This window comes from Anoplolepis gracilipes, chromosome 1 (assembly GCF_047496725.1).
Source record: "Anoplolepis gracilipes chromosome 1, ASM4749672v1, whole genome shotgun sequence".
Classification (NCBI taxonomy): domain Eukaryota; kingdom Metazoa; phylum Arthropoda; class Insecta; order Hymenoptera; family Formicidae; genus Anoplolepis; species Anoplolepis gracilipes.
This window is the reverse complement of record NC_132970.1, coordinates 4,892,335-4,901,417: the sequence shown is the minus strand read 5'-3', so window position 1 is coordinate 4,901,417 and position 9,083 is coordinate 4,892,335.

Below are 9,083 nucleotides of genomic sequence, written 5' to 3'. Positions count from 1 at the left end.
ACAAGTAGTTTAATTTTACATGGAACTTTGCAGGAACAATTTTTTGGTATCGCGGATTCGGTGCAACATTTAATAGATAGATCAAAGATTCTTTGTTTACATTTTAAAAACTTTTGTTTATATTTACTCCTCTAACTAGCCGAATATCTTTAGTGAGTGAGAAATATGAATGTTTCAAGAAAGAAAAATTTCTTTGAATCTCGATATTACCTATGTAGGGGAACGTGGGGTAGAACGGCCAACGTAAGCATTGAGCAAGTTTTCAACATATTAAAAAAAATAAATCGATCTTTTTTTTACTAAAAATATTCTTTGGAATATCCACTAAGAAAAAACACAAGTTTATTATAAAATAATAGTTTAAATAGACGAGATTATTGATTTAGTAAAAGCCTAGATTTTCGTGATATGCTTTTCATGCGGAGTATAATGGACTACTTCCAAAACTTGTTTATTTCATTAAAATTGATGTCTAAAACTTCTTAAAAGTTGTATATTATAATATGATATATAGAATATAAGAATATAGATTTATATTTTTAAACTATAAATTAATAACTATAAATTAATAAATAAAAACAATTCTCTTATTATAATAAATATTTTTCTCTTTAAAACATGGAAAAATATCCTTTACAGTAATAATTTTTGGTATTAATTTTGAAAGACAGCATCTATGTATACTCTCTTTCTTTCTCTCGTATAAAAATAAAAAGTACAACATTTTGTGGGCTAATATTTCATTAAGTCTCAAAACGTATTTATTTACTTTTGATCATATAAAAAATTATAATTAATCAATATTTACATAGACACAGTATGAAATTAATAAGAAAAGATCATTTTAAAACATAAATGTATTTACGGTAATAAAAAATAGAATTTTATCATTGTTTACCCTATGTAAATATATCGAAGAATTACAACTCAGTCGCGGAGAGCACAGCAAATGCATTAAATAATTTATAACAACTTTCAACTAAAAATATTGCGATCACTGATAACAGCACGCAGAAAGAGACACCTAATAGCAATAATTGCAACATATTTTATGATATGGTAGCATCTCTGTAAAAAGATATCGACTCTGCACCATTGTACCCCGCAGTACCGTTCTACCCCACGTTCCCCTACATATGAATGGACTTCATGAAAAACTTTATGAGAAACGGCTTCTATTCCTATCATGTAGTTAGTTCACCTGTTAACTGTTATACGAAAATATCATTTTATTCTAAGCCCTCGCGGTCCTTTGAATTCCGATGCACTCGACATTATTACTATTTCGCAATAAATGCAAAATCACGTCGGAATCACCGCCGTCGCGTAACACTCAATATATAAAACATTCTCGAATTACCACACGTGTATAGTTTGGAATTACATACTCGTTAAAGAACAGTACTGATTGTACGAGGAAAACGTCGAGCGTCCTGTTACTACAGCTACAACTTCAGCACAAATCAATAAGATTTTCTGGAGGACTTTCGATTGACCGCGCCAGGTCTGTTCAAGTGGCTCATTCACGTTATAAGCGCAGTCGACAAGATCTTAATGATTGATTCGCGAGACTCTTTCAACAGTCCGCTGTAGATCGTTGTAAGGAATTTGTCGTCGCGACGCACAAGAACATCGATGTTGAAAATATCGAGCGATTGTCCGATTAAGAATGTGAAATTTTTCTGGATGATCACGACGATGCTTCACCATGAATCTTGGGAACTCGTCTGAAGAAAATTACGAAGACCCTTAGGTACAAGATTCGCGTGATAAACTGTAATAATAATAATAAAAAACACATGCGAGAGAGAAGAATGATATTTTTTTGATATTTTTCAGTATATATGATGATATAAAAAAATTTAATTGTAATAACCCAATTTTCTCTTCCTCTATGTTACTCTTTTCATATTAATTAATTTAATGTCAAATTATCGCGAGAAATCGTTGCCGCATGATTAATAATAATGTGTATCTGTTTGCACATGTCTCATTTCGCCACGCTTTCTCGCAATATATTCAACATTAAATTAATTCAAATATCAAGTATATAATAATAATAAAATTAATAATAATATATAAAAATAAAAAAAACTTAAATTCATTAATATCAATAAATTATATGTTTGATTTTATAACAAAATATTATATCACCATTTAAATTTTCTGGACTAAAATATTTTATTTTTTATTATATATCTTCTGCCATTATAAGTAATCATCTCGCTGCTGGACACGTGAATCAATTAAAAATAAATCAACAGATAGTAATATCAGGTTGTTTCGACTTGTATTAACAATTTTTATGTATTTTTACTTATTTTGAACAGTATTGACATTTTATGTGTAAAAGCCACGCTTTTTGAAGAAAAATAACGCTTTACTTTAGGCAGAAGCGTTTTATATTTGGAACAATCGATTGAGTTAGACTGGCGTGTTTATTACGCGATCCCCTGATTCGCGCTAATAATAGACTCGATTACGAGGTAGCGTAGGCAACAAAACCAAACTGTGTTAATTATTCAAGGCGCACGAAAACATCCTTGCATTAAACATGTTTCGAGATGCTGCCGCGTGATACCGTTAACTCTTAACTGATGAAACAAAATTAAAGGGTTGATAACGAAATACTAAGTCGTACAAGCGCTGGAAAGACATATGAGATCCTTAACTAATGTTTACATATTGATTCTGTCTATTTTCTTTATATATATCAGAAGTTTCTCGTTCTTATCATCTTGTTTTATTTTTCACAATTGCTAAATATAGCAATCCTTTTTACGATCTGTCAGATTTCATTTAGTTGATTAAATAATAAAAATTTTTTAAAATTTTATATTTTAAAATAAGCGAGAGAAATCCTTGGTTTTATTACATCAGCAATTCTAAGAGGTCGCATATCAATTACAAAGTGTCAAATACATTTTTATCATAGTTTTTAGTTAAGTTATCGGTTCAGTTAAAGAAGAAGCATTTCAGTGAAAGAAAGTGTGCAACACGTATTCGAGGACACGTATTGACCACCTTCCAGCAGGCGGCAAATTTCATACGCCTTTTTCATCCTTTTCATCGTCACTTCCACTTATCCTTCTCCGATTGGGGAGGAAAGCAAATAAGCGCCAGTGGTTTCTTGAAATTTGATGTTTTCTGACTAAACTGTCTCTCTCCCCTTCTTCCTCCTCTTTCTCTTTTTCTCTCGTGATCCCTCGATCGAGACGTTCCGTGATTTCATTAAATTAATTTCGCTTCGCCGACCGTCGAAATGTGGCTCCGCTAACGGAGGATCCAATTCGCCGGCAGATGAATTTATTCGAACTTTCCGGAATTAAAGTCGATCCACTCCGTTGGTAGCCGCGACCCCACAACGAAGCCTGATATTCTCTCGCATAAATCGATATCAATATCGGTCATTCGTAGAGATGCTCCCTGATCGTCTCCTTCTCTTTCGTCGCGACTTTGGAGAAATTAAAGACCATCGATCCGCAATACGAGATGAGTGGTATGAGAGGCATTTGGTTTTTGAAGCCCATCTATGTCGCGGCAATGGCATCGTTATATCCCTTAATCTGAAAGATATCTTGCGAAGGATCGAGAAAAAGCCGAAGAATTATATCATGCAAAAATATATTAGTAATCATTTTTATACAACCGCCTTGAAAAGTTAACATTTAATTTGTCAGTAGACGCATATTGTATTTTAGAACATTCTATGCTAATAAAACAAATCAAATTCAATATAAGACTGTGATACCTTATTTTTTCCTCATAATGTTGCTATTCAAGTAATATGTTTTACATTAATTAAATTGTTTTACCTTATAAAATATTTTATAACATAAAAAGATATTCTTTTATGTTGTCCTTTTATAAATTATATTAAAGTAACGTTAAAGTAGCGTTTACTTAGGTCCACAAGAATTCTTGCTAGAGTCTGGCTATTATATTAGAAAAAAATTTATAACATTATTATATTATATATTTACTATTGTTATAATGCATATCTTTCTCCATGTTAGTTTTATATTCTTTGATTTGTAATTGAAAACTAATTAAAATTGTCTAAAAATAAATTATGACTTAATAAATATCTCATCTTCACGCTTTCGTTTTCTATAGAAAAATGCTTTTTCGTTTTAGTTCAAAGCCGTATTTTCTCGATCTATATTTATGATACCATTGTTCAAAAAAAGTGATGACGAGAAGAGATGCAGCCAGCGTCACAGGATTTCTCCAAAATCTTGTTAGCAGCAAATCGATGCGCGATCAATGAGACTTCGAGAAGCTGAACGAATATTTGAAGTAAAATCTCTCTCTCATGCGCGAAACGTTTCAATTATCCATTTGGCAGACTGCGACTGCCCGGTTGCCGGGCCATTTCAAGGAAATTGATAGGGCTCGTATGCAAATACGCCTTCTTCGTAAAACGCACTCGTTTGGATGTCGTTTCATCGATGATAATGGCCTTTCTGTATTCTTTCTGCTATTTCTTTTCCGGATAACAAATCGAACTGGATTTTTCACAATGTATTATTTGATGTTCGAGTTATTGCGAATAAAACAGAAATATATTATCCGCAATGTTCCTTGCGAATGGCACAGCGTTGTCACTTGAAAGAGATTGTTCTCGAAACAGGAGATGCATTTCACATCTCAAGATTCCGCTGTCATTCTATTTTGACGTAATGACTTTGTTGTCAGTTATCTTTATCGAAGCGGATGAGCCAGATAGTAAATGATGACGGTTCCGATATCGAGGATTAGAATATCCGAATAAAAATTAAGGCAAACTAAAAAATGGAAACATTTTATTAGTTCCATGGACATGCATATTCAATTTTGCATATATTATTCTATAATATTTTTATATTTTTAAATTTTGCATACATGAATTTTAAAATATATCTTAATATGTATAGCCTTGATACGTATTTGATTATTAATTAGATATTAATTAATTTAATTGTTAGAAGTTGTTTATTTTTTACAATAATATCGTACTATTCATGATTCATGTTCTTCCTTGATAGTCTGAAGTCATTTTTTAATGAATGCTAATTTCTTATAAGTTTAAATTATAGATAAAGATTTTTGATGTTGTATAATATTATGTATATACTTAGGTATATACTTTATTACAATATTTATAATCAATTATTTATTTTAATAATTGATTAAATTGTGAAAGAAGATATGGTTTGTAAAGCCATAGTTTATTTACAATAATTGCACTATTCAATGAAATACGAGCTTTTGTTTTGATTATTGAAGTTGAGTAAATCTCTCTATTACATATATATATTATAAATGTTTCAATTTACCGCACAATCAAAGCTTTTTCCGCTAAAATTTGTCCAATGCATACAAAATATGTTTTATTCAACTCAGCTTTATCTGAATTAAAAACTCACTTAAATCACTTTTGTGTAACGCATCTCTCATATTTTTATGCAAACTGCGGTATGATATGCTGTGACATTGAGTGACTGATTTTGTATTTAAAGATAAAACAAGACATTTTCCCATGTCATATTACACACTATGTGATTGATTATATTGTTTTAATTTAAATGATAACATTATTGATTTATGTTAACTGACAGATATAAAAAAATTAATGAGAAATTAAAAAAAATGTAATACGACTCGATTGTTTTTAGTAATAAATTTTATCTGGAAAAGAGACATGAGTGTCAATGCTTCAAAACTAAAATGATAATATTATGTATGTAAATAGAAAAAATTCATTTATTTATATACAGGACATTGTATTACTCAAATCATACAAAAATATTCTAATTTGGATAATATTGTAATTTCCTGTTTTAATTTAGATAATAATTTAATCGATGAATCATGTAATTATGCGTGATTTTCGAGGACCATACATAGATTAAAGTCTTCAATAATCAAACATAATTATATGATTTGTTGAATGTGGGCGAATTGTATTACAATTTGATTCATCCAAAAAAAGCAAAGGTCATTGACCTGATGATGCCACGCAGAGTCATATGAAAAAACACTGTTACAGTTTCAAATTATGTAGCGATTTCATGCTATCGAAGATATGTTGATTTGGCTGATCGAGGTTAATTCTCGTACATACTTGCCTAGCTTGAGGGTAATGGAACACCCCTACTCCAACGTTGGAGGGTTTGGTGATAGGGGAGAGTAAAGGAAATACGATCCGGATATTAAAGTTGTCAAGTATCGCGTTTAGAAGAAAGTCCTTCCGTGGTGACGAATAAAAGCAGGAATGTGGATGAACGATAGCGGAAATGATGGTCTGCTATCGACACTTGGTCTCACATCAGGTTCAGAAAGCTCGCGAGTATCGACAATCGCGGTTCTGCGATTAGACGAGTTACGCCTCATTCGGCCGACCCGAGACGACTCTCTCTCTCTCTCTCTCTCTCTTTCTCTTGTTCTCTCTCAGCTTGGCAGGGTGATAACGGTGGCCATAATTCGCGGCGACGTAACACCGATAAGCGCCACGTGCCCTACGTGATGGATTTACGCGAGGAATTAACCGCGTTAGCGAGATTTCCCGGGCGCAATTATCGAGCTTGAAATGATCAAACACCTGATTATGGATTATATCTTTTATGTACTTCAATTGTATCTATTTAAATAATAAAGATTTAAGTGAGATAATAGAATAAACTGAAATAATTTTTTGCATTAAATAAAAGTATCTATTTTTTAATAGATTTTTAGCTCGCAATGTTGTTTTATAAAACAATATATGTACATATATTAGAAATCTATAACTAGAAAACAAACACTAGAAAACTTTTAAAAATAATTGTTTTAGTTAATGCAAAAAATTATCAAAGAGTCAATGTATATAAAAAATAATTATATAAAATTATAATATACGAAATATTCACCAAATATTATATATACAATATACTACATCAGTGTGTTTATAATATATTGAAAGAATTTTTTAAATAATATGTGCAGAGACATTAGATTATCAAATAATATTAAGTGAAAATATTGAGCTTGTATAATAAAAGCTGGATTTCTTTTGTATAATTATCAATAAATTTAAACAATAGAGCTTTATGCGAATCAAAATATTTCATAAGTTCTTTCAAATTCCTGAATATTCCAGTCTGCAGGCTAAAGATAATTTTATTTCCCCTGATTTTTTCTCCTTTCATATGAATGGCTTTTTATTATTGAATTCTATATTTGGCCTTTCTTCGTTAGAAAAGTATTAATATATGATTTTTCGTATGATTTTTTGTTAATTCTTCGAGCTATAATGTTATAATCTCAATGGGAATCTGTTTTATAATAACTTTTAATTATTTTAATTTCTTGACGTTAAGTATCGGTTTTTTCGCTCTTACAGAGCCTTTAGTATATAAACAAGTGTAAAAAAGTAGGCAACTGTACATTTATTTGAATAATTATTATAAATAAATAAATAGCCAAAATTTATACTTTCCTGAAAAAAAGTATTTTCTACTAAACTATTATCAATTTTATTGCTGAAACGCAATTAATTAGGCACTTATTCAGGATACCCTAAAGTATTTTTCAGAATTTTTTTAAATTGGTTGCTTTTTATTATAAATTAATAATCATTGAAAAGTCATGGAAAAATTAATATTTTTTACTGTAAATCGAAATAAATAGTTTGAATATCTCTTATAATGTGATGATTTGAGAGTTTTTTGAGTCAATAAATTCAAATCTGAGATTAGAATTTTTACATTTTTTAATTCAAAGTGGCTTATTCAATATGACGAATTTTTTAAAATCAAAATTTCAGACAAAAATTTTTTTTTAGATTTTAAAAATCTGACTTCTCAGTCACCAGCGACCCATAAAATCTTTAGATATAAATTTCAAAAAATTGGTATAATACAAAAATTTGGCGTTAAATAATAAAATCATATATAGGTTCCTTTTTAATTTTGGAATAGTTAATTTTTTGACTCTCTATCTAGCATGATTATATCAAAAGAATAAAAATGTTATATATTTGCAAACAAATTGCAATATCAATTCTTGTAATAAATATCTAAATAAATATAAAAAATTAATATGTTTGACTTGATTTCTCAATAATAAAAAAAAAAAATAGTTTTTAGAAATAATTTTTTCACTTCCAAAAAATATTACATACAAATTAATTTTAGAAGAATCAAAGAGAAATTTATAAAACATTTTTGCTTACAATGAAAAATTGATACAAAAATTTTAACAAAAGAGACATATAGTAGTGCATGATTCTTCTAGTTTGCTGGTTTGCTTTCTGTAAATTCCATCATCATGAATCTAGTTAAGAACGATTTCGTAGCGCGGTGAAAACTCTTCGATCTCTTTGTCAATGCTTTCAGTGATAATGGACGTACCGGCGGATGCTTGTGTCAACCATGTGGTTTTAGTCTAGTCTACAAACAGGACACATACCCGACTTTCAACCTTACCTCAATTCTTACCTTTTCGTGGCCGGCAAGTCGATGACATTGTACGAGCGCAACGTGAGCTGCTAGAGACGAAGCCGAAGAAAGAAAAGAGAGCAAACATTTGCGGTCCCTAGAGTAAGCAGCAACGTGCAAGGATCGTCCCTTCCTACGTTCGGAGAGAGCCAAACGTCGACCTTATTGACCACTTGAATATAGCATGATGCACTATAGCCAATTGACGTGACGTCCTTTTAGTCGGCAGCATGGGAGCAATCCGCAAATGTCAAGAGATTCCTTCGATCTTTGAAGATGCGAATCCAATTGTGGCAATCTAAAGTTACTATCTAATTCAGGAGATATTGTCGCATAAAATTTTATCTTCAATACGTCCATCTCCGTTAGTCTCCGATGAATTTGACACTAAAATTTAAACGATTGTGTTAATATTAACATAAAATAGACATTCAGAGGATAGATGTGAAGAGGTACGGGACCTCCGTTTCTGATTAATCGAGAACGCTACCGCGCGATTGAACACGGAATTTACGCGCTCGTATTTTTTCAAGGTAAATTTAGTGCGGCGCCGTAATTAACGAGCACGAGATAGCGCATGTAATTAATGTTGTCATTAGCGGCTGTGTCTGCGCTCATCGACGC